The sequence below is a fragment of the Alligator sinensis genome, unplaced genomic scaffold (assembly GCF_000455745.1).
Source record: "Alligator sinensis unplaced genomic scaffold, ASM45574v1 scaffold32_1, whole genome shotgun sequence".
Taxonomy (NCBI): domain Eukaryota; kingdom Metazoa; phylum Chordata; order Crocodylia; family Alligatoridae; genus Alligator; species Alligator sinensis.
In genome coordinates this window covers 186,344-209,601 of record NW_005842409.1, presented here as the reverse complement: position 1 = coordinate 209,601, position 23,258 = coordinate 186,344, and the positions used below count along the sequence as shown (strand labels likewise).

At 43.3% G+C, this 23,258-nt stretch overlaps 1 long non-coding RNA gene across 1 annotated transcript in view; it reads left to right on the top strand.

Moving 5' to 3' along the window:
- LOC102372659 overlaps nt 1-22,685 on the top strand; it is a 43,979-nt gene extending 21,294 nt beyond the window's left edge. Inside the window, exon 3 of the long non-coding RNA XR_324580.2 lies at nt 22,454-22,685. This is a non-coding gene — a long non-coding RNA (uncharacterized LOC102372659). The remainder of the gene's footprint in view (nt 1-22,453) is intronic.
- The last annotated feature ends 573 nt before the right edge of the window (nt 22,686-23,258 follow it).

The following is a 23,258-nucleotide window of genomic DNA, read 5'->3' as shown; positions in this document are numbered from 1 at the left end:
TCTTTTTTTAAAGATAGTCATGAAGAACTTGCAAGAAAATGCAGACTATTTTTCAGTGAGACAGACATTTGGTAGTTTGATTTTCATAGGCATCCTAAAAGTTTGTTTTGCACCTCCTAGTTCATCCTACTTGGCACAGTATTTGTCAGTTTCTGACTTTTGTCCATTCTTAGGTCAGGCTGGTATTTTCAGGCTTCTGCACCTAGGTCCTCAACTTCCAGAACATTGCTTCAGCTGCTTCTACACCTTTGAAAGGATGTTTCACTCTCTATTAGACAGCCATGCTTACAATTTCAGTTTCCAAAATGAGGAATATACTGATCAACAATGTCCATTATTTTTCAAAATAGTTGTTCTGGGATTTAGGGTGGTTATACATGTGAGTCCCACCATTCAGAACAGGTTCCTAATTGGAGTCAGTTGGCACTGCTCCGTTAACCAGTAGTATAACTGAGGAAAGATGACTGAGGCTGGAGCCCCAGAGGCCTCAAAAGTAGCCATTGCTACAGCGGCAGCTGATTCAATTGCTGCAGCTGGCATGGCAGGAGTCGGCATTACTCCTGCTGCCACGTGGCTGCCCCAGGCATAGAGCTGCACCGCTATGCCTCTGCTGTTAGCTTAGTGCTATTTGATGAAGCAATGCAATCTACACCAGCTCAGGCTGTAGCCCATAATCTTTGAAATGACTGAAAAGCTGGCAGACAGTCTAAGGGTATTAAATTGTTGAGAGAGTGAATCCAAGCCTGACTGCAAGCAGGGAGATTGGGATGCCAAGAAATGGTAAAGGTTGGAAGCTTGTTTAGAGGGTTTGAGAAGTCTCCTTAATGCAAATGTTTTGAACTTCATTTAAAAGAAAATTGTAGGTAAAATGTTACTTAAGAAACATAATGCCTTTGTCAGCACAAAGCTGGCGAAATAACAGAAGCTAGCAACTGGAATGCCTATAAAGCTATTTAGATTAAATGCAGTGCAGCAGTCACAGATGGAAACTCAAGTTGAAAATGACCATCGCATTTTGAAGTGGTCATGAACTGATGAATGAATTAAGAAAACGGAAGGCAAATGTTGCACTGCACGTAAACAGCACTTGAACTCAGAATTGGACTCTACTTACAGAGCTGCTCAGAACAGTGGAAAGAAAATGGAACAATAGCATTCAAAGATAAAAGGGCTGCCACAAGGCAACACTTTATGATTAGTGCTTTCAAAGTGATAAACTGTCTTTTTGGATGTCATAGGAAAGAGCGTTTGATGAGCTGAAAGTGACAAGGGGTCACTTCTACAAGACCAGAAAGAACTTTGAAAATGCAAAAGTTCCAGAGTCAGCATTCGTCTCAAGTAGCAACACAACAAGTTGCTAGGCCAAGCAAACAGCCATAGGAAACCACATCAGACAGCTAGATTATATTGAACGGCAGTGAAATATTTGACATAAATCTTCTATAGTATGTGCAAAATTACCTTACTTAGGGGTCTATTTTGTTGTTGATCTTTGCATGCAACTCTTTTTCAGAACAAATGGGTTAAAAAGTTGATTTTTTAAAAATATTTTCATTTATAGGAGAATTGAACTGAGCAAATGGTAGATAAGCAGGAAGTTTCTTTATTACTTAGCAGCACTGTCACTGTCATAATTATGTGGTTGGGTGCAAGCCACTGGTGTTTTGCTTTGTTTTGCTTCAAGAAAAATTGGAAACAAGATGTTGTCACTATATCAGATTTTTTGGATTTTACAGTGTCTTGTTTCTCCAATTCCATGAAATCTGGCACATTTTCCATTAACTAGTACACCATAAAACACTGAATAGCACTATCTTTTCCATGATGTTTTGCTACAGTATAGAAAATAGAAATAAATTATACTATAATACATTAACTACAGCCTCTCACTGAAGGAAAAAATATCAGTTCATAATATTTTTTATCTATAGGTTTCTTTTTAAATTGGTTTGCTACGTGGGGATTGTCAGGGCTCGTATTTTTTGTGTCAACATTTTCCCTCAACTGTACAAATCACAGATTTGGCTAACAAGGGGCATAGCTAACACTTTTCATGCATTATATTTTATCCAATTAAATTTTAATGTAAAATGCATGAGTCATCCCTTATGCAGAGAAGAGAAGAGAACCTAGAACAGTATTGAGTAGACTTATCACTGAGCTACAGAATTAGTCATGTTCCCTCTTTCTTCCACACTGGCCCCATGAACCTTGCATTCCTCTTTATGCGTAACTTCAATAAAGGAGTGGAGATTGCCCCATTCCAAGCAGAGCTTGGTTAGAGTGATTTCAGGGGAATAGGAAGAGGTATGAATCTAGGTATGAAAGAGAAGGTTAAAGCAAGAAATTGAAGACATTCAGTGGGGGGCAATAAGTTGTAGTAGAAGCTTTAGGTAGAAAATAGAGCAGGGCTGTATAAAGGGTAAAATAGTGAGATGTTTAGAAAATAAAAAAAAACCAAACATGAAAGCAAGAGAAGCTTTATGAAAGCATTTATATGGAAGAAGTACATGGCTGGAATGGTAGGAGAGGAGAAGGGCTTCAGAAGCACTGCTCCATATAGTGTGGAGTGAGGAAAGCTGATGCTGAGAGGAACTAGAGAGAAGAGAAGATTAGAGTAGCTAAGAAGTAGCCAGGATCAAAACTAGTTTCTGCAATATGCACTGAAAATTGAAATGAGAAGAAGGAATGCTCTAAGTTACAAACTGTATGGGACTGTGTAGTGTAAGGCAATATTATATAAATGAGCCAGTCCTTTGTAGCTATGGATGATTTGGGCTAAATCAGCAAACTATGTTTCTTTACGTATATTTAAGCCCTCATTCGTCCTTTGACCTCCTTAGACTACATCACACCCTAAGGAAAGAAGCACCCTGCTTATTCAGATTTCTCTCTTTCATGATCGTTGCTGCAGAATGTAATTTAAGGAGGCTCTTTGTTTCCTCATTCAGTTCTTCCTACATGTCTGTGGGGCAAAGGCAACACCCTGTCTTTACACTTTACATCCTCTAGCTTCTGAACTGGAAGTCATGCATGTATCATGTGGTGCTGCTTGCATATCGGTAAGCTTTGATGACAGCAGAACTTGTGGGTAAGTGTGTACCACTGTACTCACGCGGCTATACTGTTAGAGCTAGCACGCCTAGGGATGCATCTCGTCACAACACAGTGCTGTCTTCCTCCATACAGGCATATACAATATGTGCCCATGTTTGCACAGTGAGTCATTAGCAGAGCTGTAAATAGAACCCAAGAGTCCTGGCTATCAATCCCCATCCTAGCCACTATATTTCCTTTCTAATTAAAAGTAATTTTCCTAGAAAAGTCTCTTGTGAACTGGGTGCTGAATTTGACTCTGTTAATGTGCAGTCTACTACTGTGCTGTAACATTTGCTGAAAGTTATAGTTGTAGGACAACAATCACCACCCAGCCAAATGGGACTAATAGAATTACACTATTTCTATTGCACAGGGTTTGGCTTCCTCTCTAAAGGTTCTGAAAATAGATTGTGCTATCATCTGTGCAAAAAATGAAGCTTCTGGATTACCCCTGGTTATTCTGTTGATTGGGAGAATCCCATTCCCTATTCACTGATATCAGTCATGGGCTGAATCCATGTTCCAAATGATTTAACGGATCATAAGGCTTAATGTAGAAAGGTGGCAGAATAAATGCTGTAGAGTTTCCTTTCCCTCTCCCTCCAAACAGTTTGTTCAAGAATCTTTTGCTCTGTGTAAAGTTCAATATAGCTGCAATACAGTATGTCTAGAATAACTGTTAAACATAACAGCAGAGAAAACCTTTAGAGAGCAAAAGATCAGGTAAATTTGGGGAAGACTAAATACATATGTTTAAATGAAAGGAAAAAATCTAAACTATGAGATGAAATTGTATAGAGTTTAGGAAGTCTAGTCTTTGGTTCACTCGATGACTGATTCAGTGACACAGGAGTTCTTGAAGTCAAGAAGGGTGCTTATTGGAATATTGTAATCGTTGATAAATTTGTGGATTACTATGAAGCGTGAGTTGTTCCATAGTTCATGTAGTTCCCATCTCTCGGACATTTTTTTTTCTTTTTCCAGTCTAAAAATATGCCATGTATTTGAGGGTGCTGCTGTAGTAAGTTTGCCATGTAGATGTGGCTTGAACGCCTTTGGAATTCCTCTCTGTCAGAGTTTATTCAGAGTATACATCTTTTAAAGGAAATTGAAGCTTTTTATTATTATTTTATGTGTAGGAAGGTTATCCTTTTTTCTTTAATACTGTGTTGACTAGAGGATTTGGGAAGCATGCAGCTTCACCAATTGAACAGAAATGAATCATAGAAATAAACTTCCTTGCAAGAGAAAGTATTAAATTTAATCAGCTAGGGTGTATAGTTGCATTCATGCTGCCTGGTTCTTTGACTTGTTCAGATTTTGTGAGGAATTGGTCTGCTTGAGTTCTGAGCTGGGGGAGTTCACAAGAGGTGATGCAAAAGATTCAGTAAGACTTTAGAATTGGTATTGATTCAATGCTTTGGGTCAGGATTGAACCCTGTTCAAAAGGATGAAAAGTCTCACTAAACAAGGAATGTCTTTTGATCATAACTTGAACAAAAGTATATACTGAGACAATTGCATAATCTATCCAGATGTAGTAAAATAATGGAATGGGAAGAAAACTCCATATGTATGCTGCTTGATGAGCAAAATGGGTACTGGCATGTGGAAGTGGATGAAGAGAACACATAGTTATACACCTGCCACAAGTCATTGTGTGATACTGTTACGGGAATGCCATTTGGGATCAGTTTATCTCTGAAGTTTGATAAAGTAGGAAGAAGTGTTAAAACCGTTCACTGGTGTAGAAGGTGTACAAGTCATTTTTTATTATCCAAATTACAGATAGCTGCGAAAAGTACTGCTGAAAGTGACTGAATCCTGAGGAAGTGATGAACAGAGTCAGGGAGGCAAGTCAGATTTAATAAAGACAAAATCCAGTTCAAAGTATCAAACCAATGTAGTATAATATATTTAGGCTTGATTGGCTCCAAAGATGGATTAGAGACAGGAAGAGAAATTCAGATTATAGCGAGAATTCCAAAGCCACAGACCTGACATGACAAAGTATTTATTTGGCATAGATAACATCTTGTTATAGTAAAAACCATGCCTTACACATTCAAAATCATACAAATATTGAGAGGCCTGCTTCAAAAGGACTGGAGTGGATTTAGACTAGCAAATATGAATAACATGAGGAATTGCTGAAACATTGCTCTACAGAGAACCTGGGATGGGATGGAGATATTATGAAAGACTGGTTGAAGTTAAAAGCACAAGGATATGATGAGAAATTATGAGTCTGCCTCTCTTAAAAGAAATATCCTACCATAACTTTGTAGGTGCAACCCCTGTATACCTTTATGCAATTAGAAAATAATGGATTGGTTACTCCGGGGATTGGGAACCTATGTCCCTTTGGCTTAGATCCAGCTCACAAAGCCTTTGAATCTGGCCTGTGAACCTATGCCACACTGCAGTCAGCCACTCAGAGCTCTAGGAGAAGGGGAGCTTTGCTGGTGTCATACCACAGCTGGGCAGCCTGGGATCTGGTGGAGGTGGCGTTTCACCATACTACACTGTAGCTGAGTAGTGGGAAGAAGTGGCCCAGTCTGCCCACCTCCAACCTGAGCTGGGTCATTCTGACCCCCTCCCCTATCCTAGCCAGAAAATTTTGACAGAGGGATTTTAACATGTGGGAATTACGGCAATTGAGAGTAAACTTGTAGAAAGCATCTTGAGAAAATTGCATCTTGCTCAACATCACAAAAGTAGAAAACTAGTAATGAGGCATTAGCACAGTTGGGCCTGATTGACCATTGCCTGTTTTTGTTAATACAACACCCTTGACATCAGTGTAGTTACTCTACTGTAAAACTGGGATAACATAGTGGTAAATCCAACCCACTTGCTCCCTTGGCTGTTAAGGGAATACTGCAAACGAGTTGTTTTCCATAGCATTATCCAATGATATAATTCCTTAAATGTCTATACAGGGGCAAACTTAAAGTTCAAGCAACTATCTGAGTTGAAAGCCATTACTTTAATTAAAGAGATGCTACCAGCTCTGATCTGGTCAGCATGAGTAAAAATATTAACCAACACCAGACATTGGTGGAATATGACAGTCATGATTGGTGAAGTTTCTGCTTTAGTGTTATTGATCAGAAGATGATCAAAGCAATTAAATTAATGAAAAACATAAAAGCCACAAAGAAGTGATATTTGGATATAACTGAGGGCTATCTATTGGTTTTGTTGTGTCATCTGTGTCTGACACAGCAATGTCCAGCTGTTCAACATATGAAAATTCCAGAGACTAAAATCAGAAGGATTCTTTATTGCCACAACATCCGTAAAGGTATTTGCAAAGAAGTAAGGGTGTTAGTACAACATCACCTTCTGTTTCATACATGTTCTCATTTAAAAGGAAAAAGTAAATGACTAGTTGAAATTGAGTGAGTATGTTTTCAGTAAAGAACAACTTGCTCAGCATTTTTATATATTAATACAGGAAACATGTTGCTTCCAGAATAGAAGAAAAATATACTTTTGTGGCATTTTACCACTTACCATGGAATTTACCCGAATATTTACAGTAGCAAAAAGCAAATGAAAATGATTTTTCTGTTTGTGCCTCTCTCATTCAAATACAACCTCTAGACCCACAGGACAGGTCCAGGCAACCATGCATGTGCCTCTTGCAGCATCTCAAAGCAGTTTGAGATGCCACAGGAGGTGCTCTGGGGGCGGAAAAAAAGCATTCCTCACACTGCATATTTGCAGCGTGGGCTCAAAATTTGATACTTGGAAATCCAAGTATATAACAAATCAAAACAAAAACCTGCAGTAAAAAAGTAGAGCAGGGTATGGTCCAGGACTGCCCTGAGGCAACCAGAGTCTGGGGTCTTCCAAAGAGTTGCTCTGGTAGCTGGCCAGAGCATCTCTATGGCTGCCCCTTGTCCTGGTGCTGCAGCATGCTGCCTCCCCATGTGGGGCAAAGAGCGATGCAGGCTGCAGCATGACCTGGACTGACCTCTGTCTAAGGTAAGCAGGGGCTGGGGGTGGGTGGGGGAACTGGAGTGGGGGCTGTGTGGGTGTGTGGGACTGTGTGTGAGGGGGGTGATGCTTGGGAGGGGTGGGTCCCCTGCATGGCCCACAGCCCACCCGCAGCATCAGTGGCCATCAGAGCACTCAGGGCCCACCTGGCACAGCTCCCCCCCTTCCCCCTGCAGCGTGGGGCAGTGAGGCACAGCCCGGGCAGCCTGGCACCTGACACTGGCAGTGCCAAATTGCACGGACCTGGCCCAGCCCACTGCAGGGCTGTGTACCTTCAGGCAGCACCAGGCTGCTCGGGCTGTCACCCAGGGCCTGGCCCCACTTGAAGGGACCATGTGTCATGCCGAGCCAGGTCCAGTGTGCATGGGTCCTGCATGGTGTCAGGCCAGGCCAGTTCCATGGAGGCAGGACCTGGCCCAGCATGACACACAATCCCTGCAAGCAGCACCAGGCCCCAGGTGATAGCCTGAGCAGCCTGACGCTGCTCAAAAGTGCGCGGCCCCACACCAGGCCAGGCTGGGCCAGGCCTGGCTGGGTGCACATGATGTGGCACAGGTGTCAGGCAGCCCGGGCCATGCCACACTGCCCTGTGCTATAGGGGGAGCTGTGCCAGGACGGTCCTGAGTGCCTTGATAGCCACTGCTGCAGCAGGGGGGCATATGTGCCCTGTGGGGAGTGAGAGGGGGCTGTGTGCCATGCAGGGGAGGGCTGTCAGTGTGCTGTGTGGGGGGGGCTGTGTCTTTTGCGGGGTGGGGGACCCGGGGTGGGGGACCCACCCTCACACAGTCCCCCACACCCAACCTCCCCACAATCCACCCACAAACCCCACACCTCTAAACTACCCCCACAAACCCATCACCCACATCCCTTCCCCGCCAAGACCCACATCCCCCCACAAATCTCACACCATGCATGCCCAGCCAGCCACATGGGATGGGACAGGACCTGCTGGTGGGAGCTGTGGCTACAGGGGCAACTGCCACACTGCAGCCCTACCTGTGCCCACACCAGTGCTGAGACAAGCAGCCCCAGGCTGGGCGGGATCCTGGTCCCAGGAGCCACTTGGGGAGTGTGATGGGCTGGGGGGAGGGTTGGAGGTGGTAGCAGGGATGTGTGAGAGAGACATGGGAATCGGGGGTGGGAGAGTGCTCTGGGTAGGAGAGGCCACCAGAGCCAGGCTTAGAGCCCTCTTGCCCCCTTAGAGCAGCCTGTGCAGGAGGAGGCCGGGCTGGGAGGAAGGGCCCAGGTCAGTCTCTGATCCCCAGTCGTGGGCTTCCCAGGGACAGCATGGGGCAGGGAGCAGAACAGCAAGGGCTGGCACTGCTCAGAGCCACAAAGCAGTGGGTGGGACAGCAGGAGCTGGACTCACGTCCTGGTGCTGGGACATTACTGCAGCTGGGAGGGAGCTAATGGGGGTATGCAGGGGCTGTGGGTCAGGAGTGAGGGGACTGGGGAGGGGAGTGGGGGGGCTGTGCATTGATTGTGAAGGCCAAGGGTAGGGGCAGGGCACTGGCATATCAGTGCTGCTCAGTGCCACGCATCCTGGTGAATGAAAGGGGTAGGGGCAGCTCTGATTTTTCTATGACAAAAAAAAAAGTAAATCTGAAAATTGGATTTTTTTTAATCGGAGAAAACCAGGGTTGACCAACTGGCATGGAGTATGCCTTCATTGTTACATATATGGCCATGTCCTTCACAAACACTGCTGATGGCTTCTTGTGTGCACTTCTTTACACTTGGCAGGCAAGGTTCTTTGGGTAAATGTGATATCTTTTATTACAGCAACTAAATAGTTGGAAAAATTGTTGTTTGCAAGCTTTTGGGTACAAATACCCTTCTTCAGGCATTGGGAGAGTCTGCTGGTGTTAAGGATTCTCCATGGTGGAATAGAAGTCTCCTTTACACTTGATTGTTAATGGGCACAGGATTTGAAATGGAGAAAAAGGTGTCATAGGAAGTTAAATAGATGCAAAATAATCAGTTACTGTTATTTGTCTTTTCCTCTTATTGTGTATAAGATGATCAGATGTTATATAGAAAACAGGCACAAATTCAAGGTGATTCTTTGAGAAATTACATCTTTAGCTACTAATACACATGACAAGTAAGAAAAGCAAGAAAGAAATGAGACAAGACAATACCATTTTAAAGTGGCTTTAATAACAACTTCCCCATTCATCTTCACTTATTTAAAGTGCTTTGCAAACTCATTAAGGTTATCTCCATATTTGCAATAGCTCTTATACAAAATATAAAAGTTGTGAGGTATTGTTAGCTTAGGCAAAAGAAATTAAATTAAAGGATGACTCTGTGTGTGTGTGTGTGTGTATTTACACTGTATTATGCAGCATCACTGAAATGCCACCCTCTGGACCAGAAATTGTTGCAAAAATCAGTGCACAGCATGACAAGGAGGAAGCAGTGAAGAACATCTGGAAAAATCTTTACTCTTTTCAAAAAGGTCTGTGGAATTTTTAATATCCAGGTGCAGCCAAGGAAGAGGGCATGTGAATGTGTTTTAAGGTGGTATTGGAGGATTCTCAGACATGGGGCAAACTGTTTGATCTTGAAAAGACATCTAACTATGTCAGCATCACTAAGTTTTGATGTTGTGATTTCAGACAATGTAGATGTTCCAGACCTAGTGTCTGCTTACTTACCCATCCCCACACCTTAGGAAACTCTGCCCCAAGCCATTGTTTCCCAAATTTTTCAAATCTGAACTTCTTCAGAAAGATAAAACTAGTTGTGCCTCTCTGCCTCACTTGAGTCCCATCATGGATTATTAATAAGCTTCCCATATTTTAGAGTTGTGCTGAAATGAAATTGTACTGTATTTAACACTGTTATATATGATGATGATTTGTCGTCTCTTCTGAGATATGGTTAGCACTTTGGGGGGGTTTTCCTAGGATAATGAGCACTGATAGTTCTATTGTGAAGCTTCTGGCCTGCTTGAACATGTACACTGGATAGTGACTGGGAGGTATCCTCCTTTACCATTACTCCTATCCCACCTATAAGAAGAAATGCTGAAGTGAACAGGAACTAGAAACAAATAATACAATAATCTAAAATATGATATGTATTTCCTATATGTTGTAATAAAGTGTGAGAGATGTTGGCATCTGAATGAAAACCTACTGAAAAAATAGGACAACATACACCACAAGGGTATAGTTTCAGCTACAAATTCAGGCAGACACTGCTGCATCTATTCCAGTTAGGTCACATTTTCAAGGTGTTTTCCTATTACCAAGACAGTGAGAACTTCTTTTTTTTAATGACCCTCTAGAGAGTAATGGAGAGGCTTGTCTGCTTCCCTCTGGATAGTCTTGCATGCCCCTTAATTGAAATGCTGCTCTAGAACATTCCCCCAACACACCTAGCATTCAGTGGAACTGTCCTAGTGCCGTGTTTCATATTGGAGATTTAGTTCAGCAGCAACTGATATTGGGGAGCATTTCTGAATTTTCTGTTAGCAGAAAAAGCTTTCAGTAGACAAAGATTTTGATACAGGATTCTGGGTAAAGTAATGAATTTGTCTCAAAGGGATTTTTTTTGTACCTTTGCAAAGCATTTTGTCAATTTGGTTATGAAGGAAAATTTCTGCAGCAACCTATCGCCAAAACTAAAAGACTAATTGCTTGAAAAATTCTTAGAATCTCAGCATAATAGAGACTAATTTTGAATGAGAATCAACCAACTTGAAGTATGCTGTAGCTGTCAGCTTAAACCAAAACAATGTCATCATAAATTCCAAGCATGCTGCAGGAAAGCATATGGTTCAGTAAATACAATAAACCTTTACTACAGAAAGCCTACACGTAAAACAGATCTCCAACTCTGAAGTAGTAACAAAAGATTATAAAGGCAGATCTCCAACAGGCATCCCTCACTTTAATGAAACAAGTTTCAGTTGAAGAGTTAAAAGATTAACGAACCACAACCAAACTTTCCCAAAGCCTCTGTTTTACAGCAACGAGTTTCCAGATGTGAAAATGCTCAGTTCTTTCACTGTGATCACAATTCAACGCACATCTTTCACTGATCTGCAAACCCATCCTGTTGTATGTCTTTTCCTCTCCATCTGCAAAAATCAATCAGTTTCAGTAGGACTCCTCAAATATGTAAGAACTGGAACTTGTATTTGAAAATCTTAACAGAACCAGGTCCTTATTTTCATTTTTTGGTTAGTATATTTCAGTTATTGTTTACTCACTTCTCCTTTTCTGATCTGCTCTTTATCCAGGGTAATGTTGTAAAAAAATGCTGCAATAAATCTCTCAAATATTTTTATGAAAGGAGAACAAAGAATTTGAGGTGCATGTGGTACTCCAAAGGACTGCTCAATTGAGCCTCCCAACCCTTTTTTTGCTCTTCCCCTCTCCCCACACCAGTTTGGAGAAGAATCTCTTTCCAAACAGAGTCAGAACATTTTTGCAATAATTGACACTTATTTTGGTAATTTTTTAACTGAACCTCCCTTTGGTGAGTTGAAGGGGAGCTGGAAGCCCACAGGCACTGGGTCTCCTAGCTGAGCGGAGTGTCAGAGGTCAGGAATCAGGATGTCTGGGCTGGTATCTTGGCCTCCCGGCCAGCCCATGACCTGCCGGTGGATGAAGCATGACATTCCAGGTTCCCTAGCATCCTGCTAGGGTTGAAAAACTGACCTGTGTGTGATTGGATCTTACTTCACATTAGTCTCTCTCAGCTCGGAATATTTTATGACAGAAAAATGCTCAATTGGAGAACTTTTGATGAGCTCTAAGAAACATCTAATTCCAGTGGTGCCTCCACAAGTACAGTGCTCTATCACTGGACATCTGATTGCAGGATTAGGGAAATAGCCATTGAAAGTGAAAATATAAATTTGACAAACTGAATGACCGTTGTCTCTGTACAACAACTTTGAAACTGTAAACTGAGATACCCAAATACTTCATACTTGAAGGTATAGAAAAATGAATAATGGAGGAGATGAGTGATAAAGCGTTGGGTGACTAATAGTGGGCCTGACCAGGAAATAAAAGCAGCCTGAAAAAGATTTGATGGATTGAAGTCGGGTTGATCTGGGAGTCAGTGCTCAACCAAGAGCCCTGGGGTGAGTCAGATGGAAAACATACCCTGGGAAGAAGACTAGTTAGTTGTCCCTGGAGGACCTTAATAATGATGGGAGGATGTAATGTGACTGATTAGAATGCAGGAGGGCTGAAGTTGAGTTTAGGAGAGGGGTGAGAGTTTGTATTTATTAACTGTGGGAAAGAGGACTTTTTGGACTTGGCTGCTGTGAGAACCAGTGGAAGACTGAATCGGAGAGGAAACTGAAGCAGAGGTAGGGTCCGAGATGAGGCCTAGCAAATGGATTCTGTAGTAAAGTTTGTAGCACATCTCCCCCTACCTCTGCTTCAGTTTCCTCTCTGATTCAGTCTTCCACTGGTTCTCACAGCAGCCAAGTCCAAAAAGTCCTCTTTTCCTTGTTTTGTTATAACATTTCTGTTGCTTGCTCCTACAATTAAGAGAAAAAAAAATGGAAATGATATCTTTCTCCTCCCAATAACTACCCTTCAGACTATCTTCACTCCTCAGAGCCCAGGGGGAAAAACAGTATGCTTCACAAAAACATCCTAAAGGCTAACTAATTTGGGCACTTTTTGACAAATGGGAATGAGGGGATAAAATTCATAGGATCATAGGAAAGTAGGGTTAGAAGAGACCTTATGAGATCATCTAGTCTAGCCCCCTGCTCAAGACGATCATCCATGACTAAACTACCTCTGCCAAGTGTCTGTCCAACCTGCTCTTGAAAATTTCCAGGGATGGAAGATCCACAACTTCTCTAGGTAGCCTGTTCCAATACTTGACTACCCTCAGAGTCAGCAAATGCCTCCAAATCTTCAACCAAAATTCCTTTGCTGCAGCTTGAGTTCATTGCTTCTCATCCTGTCCCCTATAGCTAGCAAAGAAAAAGCTATCTCCATCCTCCTTCCATTCGGTCAGCGGTCTCCAGCCTTTTTTTGTTACAACCCGCTGCTGGGAGTGGAGTGTGACGGCAGGGGCGGGGGAGCTCCCGGCACTAGGCACAGCTTGTCCTTTGTGTGCGGCACCACTGGCATCGCCCCTGCAACCCTCATTTGAGTCATGGCCCGAGGTTGGGAATGCTGCCTTAGGTGTTTGAAGACTGTTTTAAAATCCCCAGCTCTAGACTGACTAGATTAGGGTTATTTATCTGGCTCTTTCAGTTCCATTGTTGGGGATCATGTAGCACTCTCTACCCACCGGTAACTCACTCTCACTGAAAATTGAGGTATTTTTAATGTTAATATTAATGCCATTGAACCAGACATTAGTGAGATTCCTCTGGATTACTGCACACAGTTCTGATCACCCACATTCAAGAAAGCTGAATTCAAACTGGAACAGGTGCAGAGAAGGCTGACTGGGATGAGGAGGGAAATCAAAGTTGTACGTCATGAGAGGAGATGTGAAGAGATTGGCTTGATTAACTAAGAAAATGAAGGCTGAGAGTTGATATGATTGTTCTCTTTTCCTCGTGTTTTTCTCTGTGATGTATTTATAGAAAATGGTTATTAAAGCTAAAGGACAATGTTGGCACAAGAGCAAATGAGTATATAGTGACCAGGAACCAATCTGGGCTGAATATTAGAAGTAGGTTTTTAGCTATTAGAGGAGTAACATTCTGGAACAGCCTTATGAGAGTGATGGGAGCCACAGGAAGCCAAACTATTTTTAAAATGGAGCTTGATTAGTTTACAAACATGATGTAGTGGCTTGCGATAGCAGAGCATGGGACTTGATAACCCAGCTTCTCCCTTGTAGCCCTGGGCAACTATGATGCTGTAATAAAAACTCACCAAACATTCATACTTCAACATTAGCTATAAAATGATGAAATAGCTAATTGGGTATGTTGTATGCAGTGGTGCTGCCACATGGAGATATACAAAATGTTGAGGAAGAGTTCATGAGGATATGAACCAAAAATGTGGAGAGCGACACCAACCTTAAAATAACTAAAAACGATCAGTCTGACACCTTGTGATGTTTCAGAACATCTTATGAAAACATGTAATTAATCTAATTTCACTGAATAGTTACTACTTGCTGTGATTAGTCAACTAACTTTTAGAAACTCTCTGTTTCAATAATGTCTTGGGTACATCCACTTTGCCTTGCAAAGGAATTATTCAGGGAATCACAGCTAGAATCCAAAATACCAGCATCAGTAACAGGAACTTTCCCCTGCCTCTTTGCCAGCCTCCCAAAATCAAGAATATGATTCATACACAGTTTACAGTAGTAGTAACATTAACCCAGTTTGACAAATCTTCATGTCAGCCTCAACTGTGACTGGCCAAAGGCCAAGTGTTTGTCAGATAGATTTTGGCAGTGGATTAAAAATTAAATCTTTTTCTATTTCATCTCTTTTGTGGCAAACATACATTTTTCACTGCTTTTGACTTTGCAGAATTTCAGAACATCCTTGTAGCAATCTTTTTTTTTAACGAAGCATTTTAGAAAAATGTTAGATAATTTAAAAAATTGTTTCATATTAAATTCAGAATGAGCAAAGAGTACCCCTTAGTTTCCATTCTGCTGAATGTTGCCACATGAGTAACTCTTAACTCTTGCTTTCATGTTTTGATTTTAGATCTCCAAACAGTGTTGTGGATTTTTAAAGGTGTGCATTTATTTATGGGATTACAATGAGATAAAGCACTTGTTTGCTTGTCAGGATACTTGTTTTTTATTGCTTTGTGAATTCCTTGGCAATTCAAAGTAGAAGCAGAGTGGGTAACCACAGGAGATTGTTCTTTTTGTGGGTCAGTATCTGTGTGTAAGATGTTATAGCAATGTTTTTAAGTTTCATAAATGCATTTTTTTCCTACAAAGACACTGAAGGAAAGAGGCATTTGACTGTCAGGAGATTTCTCTATTCTAGGGAAAATAGTCAACTGGTAACTAGCTAGAAATTGGCCAATTAAAGTTGAATGGCCAATGAACAGCTGAACGGGAAATGTACCCCATTTTAGCAACAGATATAAATATATAACAGCATTTGTCAGTTGAGAGATTTATTCACTATTGCATCCATGATAGCCTGAAATTAAATCTGTCACTAAAGTTGCCAACATATATAATACAAAAATTGTTCTCACCTAATAAAGAATACAAAACGGAACTAGAAAGAAGTTTGTATTTCAAAAGAATTATTTCCTGTAGGAAAGCAACATGATATTTGTGCAGAAGCTAACTGACCGATGAAGTTTAAAGGCCAGGAGCCACCTGTGTTATGTGCTACTGTACATCCTGTGGTGTCCTATTTGAGCTGACCTATTTAGCATCAGTACAAAGTCTGAAATCTAAATAGGGTAAGCTGTAATTTTAAAAGCATTGGAAAAATATTTATAAACATGCATGCTGTATGAAAAGGTGGAATAAATACAATTTCAAAGTAGGAGTTAAATGGGACTTTTTGCAAAGTTTAAAAGAGATCACTGGCTGTTTTTAATAGGACAGTGGTTATGAAAAGGGTAAGTAATTTGGAGTTCTTTGCGAAGGCTCTTAAGCACATCTTCTCTATTCCTCCACCTACATACACATTCATTGTTGCTGCAACTAATGTATGTTATGAAGAGTACCTGTGGCCTTGACTACCCTAGGATCATTCCAGTGCTCCATTATTGGTAGGAGCTCCCAAGTTGAGTTAAGTGACCTAACTTCTCATTACCTTGATTTTGTGGATTTCCATCAAGTAAAATCAAAGAGCCAATGTGGAATTTTACACCGTTTTGCCTTTAACTTTTAAAGAAAAATGTGTCATTTTAGGGCACATTTTAAAATTCAGTTGAAACCTGGATGTTGCTTACAGGTGGCTATGTTGCATTTTTCTTATATTTGAATTTATAGCTATTATAAATAGCACCATCTTATAGGTAATTTCTAATTAGGGGTAGGACTACAGCATTAGACATTTAAGTGTCTAATGGTGGCAGTGTAGGTCTGGCTCTGGTGAGAGATGCACAGGTGGAAGCCCATTGTGCCCTGTGAGCTTAGGACCCCCAGAACTTCCAGTGGACACCCAACAGACTGCAGCCCAGACTCCCAGTGCAGCTGGGAGGTAGGCAGGGCCGGTGGTGGATGGGTGCCAGGCAGCTGTGGGAGGCAACTGAAAAGAGCCAAGGAGGGCCATGCCCCCCCACCTCCTACTTGGCCCAGCCCCACGGACTGCTCCAGGGAGCCACACAACCGGCTCTGCCCGGTATGCGTGACAGTGAGGGACTAGGGGAAGGGGGGACACTTACCTGCCCCCTTCTCCAGTGGGACAGGGACCTCCAGCTGTTGAGAGTGGCACGGCACTGGCAGTGGGCCCACTGCACATGCATAGCTTTTAAAAGGGCCTGTCAACAGCAGAAGCCACAGTGTAAGTCCAGCTCCAGTGCAAGATGCATGGGCAAAAGCCTGTCACACCCCTGTGAGCCTAGGACCCCCTACAGACACCCAGTGGACCCCGATTCAGACCCCTAGTGCAGCCAGGTGGTAGGTGGGGCCCATGGTGGGTGGGTGCTAGGAAGCTGCAGGAGTTTACGCAGGAGTGTGAGCAGTAGGGGCACGAGGCTGAAGGAGGCAAGCCTGAAGAGAAGGGTCATCACAGCAGTAGCTTGGACTACTATCTGTACCATGGTGGTGACACGCTGCACCCTGACGATCTCCTCTGTGGCTTGTCCCCCACCCCCCCATACCTCTGAGGCCTCTACCCAGTCAGAACCCATGTTTCCAGCCTCCACTCAGCCTCCACACTGGCTCTTAGCTGTGGGGGCTGCCTGGCATGACTGTAGGCACATGGGATCAGAAGCAATGATACCTCCCCTTGTGAGGTTTGCTCCACATTGGAGTCTTTGGAGTGCTGGATATGGGAGTTCCAGGCTGCGGTGCAGAGGCTGCGTGCCATCAGGAATGGTGAAGAGGAGATCAACTCTTACTGCCAGGCTCTTCACCTGAAGAAGGAAGAGAGAAGATCAAGGCTGGCAGGCAGGACAAGTGTGGACAAGAGGAGCTCCCCTAATGTCTAGCCAGGGATCACTTGGATGAAGGTCATCACCAGCCCCAAGGCAAACTGCACCAGGGTCAACACCCCCCTGGATCTTCACAATAGGCACAAACCCCTTGCAGCACCAGTAGAGACAGCAGAGCCACCAGCTCCTGCACCTGAGGAAGATGGACAACCAGCAACCACCCCTAAGAAGAAACACAGAGTGATCATCATGGGAGACTCCCTCTTGAGAGGGTCAGAGGAGAGATATGCCACCCTGACCCCTTAGCCCAGGGGTTTTCAACCTTTTTTAAGGAGGGTACCTCTTCTGGTATACACTGAGATGCAGAGTCAGGAAGGGGGGTGGGGGGCAGAGCTTGCACATGGTGGTGGTGGTGGTGTGCGGCAGTGGGTGCTGGCGGTGGTTGCACATCACATGGCCAGTTGCACATGTGACTCTTTAGGCTGCTGAGGGGCCTCACACCTGACCAATCGCATGTTGCCTGTCAGCAACTGAATGCGTGACCAGCCATGGGGAAGCGGCATGCTGCAGTGCGGAGTGGTTGATAGTGGCAGCAACCGCTGTGTGCGAGCTCTACCCTCCCATATCTGGCTGGCTGGGCAGCACCTGTATGGCCCTCACAGGGAGGGTGAGCTGCCCTCACCCTCTGCGGCCCTGCTTCTGGGACGCAGCACTGTGGGGTGGTGGGTGGTGGCACTCCATCCCTGCCTGCCCATGTGTACCTCCTTGCACCTTTCCAAGTACCCCTGGGGGTACAATACCTCCGGTCGACAACTCCTGCCTTAGCCCTGCTGCCTCCCAGAGGCCCATATCCAGAATGTTGCTGAGAGGATCCAAAAATGTATCTGGCTTTCTGACCACTATCCCATGCTCCTTCTCCATGTGGGCATGAATGACATGGCAGGGAGCAATCTACTTATGAATGACTACAGGACTTTGGGAGCGGGGCTCAGAGGGTTGAGGGCACAGGTAGCTTTCTCCTCAATCCTTCCGGTTATGAATTATGGGCATATGAGGGAGAGATGAATTGAGGAAGTAAACAGAAGACTGAGGCACTGGTGCTGTTGTGAAGGCTTCAGAGGATCCACGCTTCAGAGAGAGAGGCAGCAGTTTCCTAGGAAGGGTTGGCCTCCACCTCACTCCAATGGGGAAGAAGCTCTTCTTGGCCAAAATGGCTGACCTGCTCAACCAGGCTTTAAACTATGTTCACCGGGGGATGGGTGGATAACCAGCAGTGTAAGCCCACCAAGCATCAACCATAAGATCAGCAGGTTAGACTGCACAAAGCATCCTCCTAGTCCAGGGATTGGACACTTTTAGGAGTGCAGAGCAGCCTCAGGCTTCAAATGGCAGGATCACTTGCCTGTATACAAATGCCAGGAGCCTGGGTAACAAACAGGAGGAACTGGCCCTTCTGCTAAGCAGAAATGACTACGACAAAATAGGGATAATGGAGACCTGCTGGGACTCCACCTATGACTGGACCACAGATATAGATGGTTATACCTTGTACAGGATGGATCATGTTGCAAGAAAGGGTGGGGGTGTAGCTCTGTATGTGAAGGAGCAGTACACTTCCCTTCAACTGGAGATTGGTACCCAAGGATGGTGACTTGAGACCCTCTGGGTTAGAATATGGGGGGAACATGGTGAAGGGGATATAACAGTAGGAGTCTACTACAGACTTTCTAATCATGAGCAAGAGCTTGACCATGAATTCACTAGGGAACTGCCAGAGGCTGCACACTCTTGGCGCATGGTTGTCTTGGGTGACTATGCTGACATCTCAAGGGAAGAGTATTCAGCCAAATCTGATTGGTTGCAAAGCTTCCTGACATGCATTGATGAGCTCTACTTGTCTCAAGAAGTCTATGGGCTGACAAGCGGTAAGGCACTGCTAGACCTGGTACCGGCCATAGGGGATGATGTTGTAAGTGACCTGAGAATCCAAGGGAAGCTGGGAGACAGTGACCATGAGATGATCACTTTCTCTATCCATCGCAAAGCTGACTTTAGGAAAGCTAACTTTCATAAGCTTAGGAGGCTAGTTGTTGAGGCTCTGAGAGGCCATGATCTGGCAGGGAGGGGAGTCCATGATGAGTAGTTGCTCCTTATAGATAAGATTCTTGAAGCACAGGGGAAATCCATTCCAGCCCATGGGAAAGGTAGCAAAAGGGCTGGCCGACCCCCTTGGCTCAACAGGGAATTCATGGACCTCCTCTCCTTAAAAAGAGAAGCTTATAAAGGATGGAAGTCAGGAAACACCACTAAGGAGGAGGATTCAGCACTGGCCCACACCTGTAGGGAGTGAACTAGGAAAGCCAAGGCTAAAACTGAACTCAAACTGGCTACAGGAATCAAAGACAATAAAAAGTCTTTAAGATATGTGATGTTAGAAAAAAAAACAACCAAGGACAACGTTAGACCCTTGCCAAATGAGGCAGCTGGTAACCAACACCCAGGAAAAAGCCAATCTCCTTAATAACTACTTTTCTTCAGTCTTCCACAAGCCCATGGGGATCACCTTGCCTGACAAGATGCAGATCTACCAGGGTAAGCGTGAACATGCACTCATCATTGGTGTAGATCTGGTGAGGGAACACCTTGAGAGGCTGGACACCCACAAATCAGCTGGCCCAGATGGAATGCACCCAAGAGTGCTAAAGGAACTGGCTGACATCATAGCACAGCCATTGGTGAGGATATTTGAAAACTCGTGGCGCTCAGGCAAGGTACCTGAAGATTGGAAGAGGTCCAATGTAGTACCTAACTTCAATAAAGGGAGGAAGGAAGATCTAGGGAACAACAGGTCAATCAGTCTGACCTCAATCCTTGGAAATATCTTGGAAAAAATTATCAAAGAAACCATTACCAACAGGCTAACAGAAGGCAACGTTCTAAGAAAGAGCTGACATGGCTTCACTGAGGGTAGGTCTTGCCTGACCAATCTCATTTCCTTCTATGACCAGGTGACATAACCTGGACAAAGGAGAAAAGGTGATAAGCATATATTTGGACTTCAAAAAAGCCTTTGACCTGGCGTCCCATGATGTCCTCATTGTAAAATTGAGGAACTACAGCATCAACAACCTTACAGTCCAATGGCTGGGAAACTGGATCCATGGTTAGACCCAGAGAGTAATAGCTGATGGAACCAAATCAACATGGCACATGGTGACCAGTGACGTCCCCCAGGCTTCCATTTTCAGACCTGTACATTTTAACATAATTATAAATGATCTGGATGCTAGTGCCAGAAGCAGACTGGCTAAATTCACTGACGACACCAAACTATGGGGAAGTGCGGTCACACTAGAGGATAGGCTGGGGATCCAAGCCAACCTTGATAGGCTCGCAAGGTGGGTGGATAAAAACCTGATGGCATTCAACACAGAGAAATGCAAGGTGCTCCACCTTGGGATAAAAAATCTGCATCATACTTATAGGCTCAGCAATGTTACACTTGCTAGCACAATGACCGAAAGAGATTTGGGGGTTATGATTGACCACAGATGAACATGAGCCACCAATGTGATGCCACAGCTGGCAAAGCAAATAAAACTCTGGCTTGCATCTACCAATACATCTCAAGCAAGACCCAAAACCCAAAAGTCATCCTCCAGCTTTACTCGGCCTTGGTGAGGCTGCAGCTGGAGCAATGTGTCCAATTCTGGAATCCGTAGTTTTGAAAGGATGTGGAGAAGCTTGAGAGAGTCCAGAGGAGAGCTACACACATGATCAGAGGACAAGAGAGCAGGCTTTATGAGGAGAGGCTGAGGGACTCTTCAGCCCGGAAAAGCGTAGGCCCAGGGGTGACTTGGTGGCAGCTTATAAGTACATAAGGGGTGTGCATCAGGAACTGGGAGAACATCCGTTCACCAGGGATTTGATTTGACCCCAGCTGACTTCCTGCCCCTTGGGCAGGGGACTGGGCCTGATAGTCTTGTGAGATCTCTTTCCACCCTAATGCCTATGAAATCTATGAAGTGTCAAGTTAAACCCCTGCAAGTTTTGCTATAGTACTTCATATCTTAAATGATTGCATTGAGCAAAATAATAAAGCAATTGCAAAATATTATGGCGTGCAATTGAAATATGCTTAGGTTACCTTTCAAAAATTCAAGCTGCCTGAAGCATATATATATATATATATAAAGCATATATCTATCTATCTATAGATAGATAGATAGATAGATATGAAATATGGACCTCTCCTGCTTCTCTTCCCTAAATATTATTATTATATTTAAAGATAGTGTATTTATGTCAGTCATTTAAAATGTAAAGTACCCTTGCAGCCTGCAAAACACAGTTAAACTCTGTTTATCCAGTTATCAATCATAGCAATGCTGACAAATGTAACCTTTAATTTCATTTTTACTGCAAATAGCCAAGATTGGTTCAATGGTCCAGGAACCCATGGCATGAAAAAGTGAAACCATAGCACTGAATGGTATTATAGCATGTAAACGACTGTTGGAACCAATGACCAGATTGTGCTTGCACTAGCTGTCCTTTGTAAAAGGAGGTACCATTCCAAGAGCAAACTAGGAAGGGAATAGTGCATTGGTGCTATAATATGTTGTACGAGTAGAGAAAAAATGCATTTTTTTCACATAAAATCTAAGATTAAGAGAACTTTTACTGAATAACTGAAGACAAACTTGCTGGGTTTTTTCTAAGCCCAAGTATTTCATATGCTTTTGCATTTTCTAGTATAGACTGGGACACAGTATTTATAACTTGGCTGAGTCTGCAACATACTGGGACATTTGTGACGTATTACCACAAGATTGCAATCTAAATTTCTTTTCCCCAAAGGGCTTATATATTAATGAGAGATGAGAGGATTCTATTTGAACCTCTCTGTATCCTTGAAACTTTAATTTAAGTCCTGCAACAGAAATGCAGAGAAAACTAATTTCAGGACTTAATTCAAATTAAGTGAATTATTTAAATGTTTAAACATTTTAAATGTTTTATTTTAACTTAAGAAAGTCATACCCCTATAACTTGGAGTTGGTTCTGTGCTCACTCCAATGCTATATACAGCCTACATGCTCCAGCTACCCTTTCTGAGGGAACCTGCTTGCGTATAGTCAACGCTTTTGGACTCAAGAGAATTCATTGACAGATCTTTATTGAGGTAGATTAGGTTGCAGGACCCCTCAGCATTAAGTCCAGGTTTAAAAATACAGCAATTTCATTTGGAGCACTAAGACTCTTTAGACCAGTCAGTTTTAAAGTATTCTTTTTTTTTGCCCTGTTTCTAGGCAGCTCTTGAGAGGGAGCCTCTCAAAGAAAGGGACCAGCAAAGTGGAAGCAGCCAAACAAACAACTTTTAAATCGACGACCCTATGCAGAACCCCTTTGGTCTAAGTGAAATCTGTATTTTGTGATACGCTGCTGCATCCAATCCTTTCAAAAAAGTCTTCCAAAATCAGCTCTCACTTAATGTACAAATCTCTCGGGAGAACTTCCAAACAGGAGGATCAGCTGGAGGTAACAGCCGAACACGAATAGGCATCTGTAAACAAACTGGTGTAGTAAACAATACTTTTAACTAACCTCCTCCTAGGCATGAAATTTTGGAGGGCCCTTTTTAGTTTAAATTACAGGGAGAGAACTGGCTTGCCAAACAGGATTGTATAGACTCTGATAGCTGTAACCATTACTAAACCAGAAATAATATTGAATGTGGTGCAAGTACATCCTAGTGCCCAATGGATATTTGTTCACATTGCACAGTCTGGCTCAGTTCAACATGCTTGGCAGCCTCTATCCAAAAGAAAGGCCAAGAACTGGAATAGCAGAAGGGCTACAGGTCAAGATTGTGAGTCATTGGCAGACCTGTGTGAGGAAGCTTGCACAGCGCTTGTCTGCATTATGCTTGGGTCCAGCTAGAGCTGTCAGTCCTTTATTTCCATGGGCACTAAATGCATCCCAAAAGTAAAATATGTATTTGTGTGACTGTCTGTGCTGCATGCAGTGAAATAAGCATGTGACACTTACCAAGAATTTAAATGCCAGAGTCAGATAGCCTTACTCACAGTGAATCTGACCTTAATTAAGTCAATA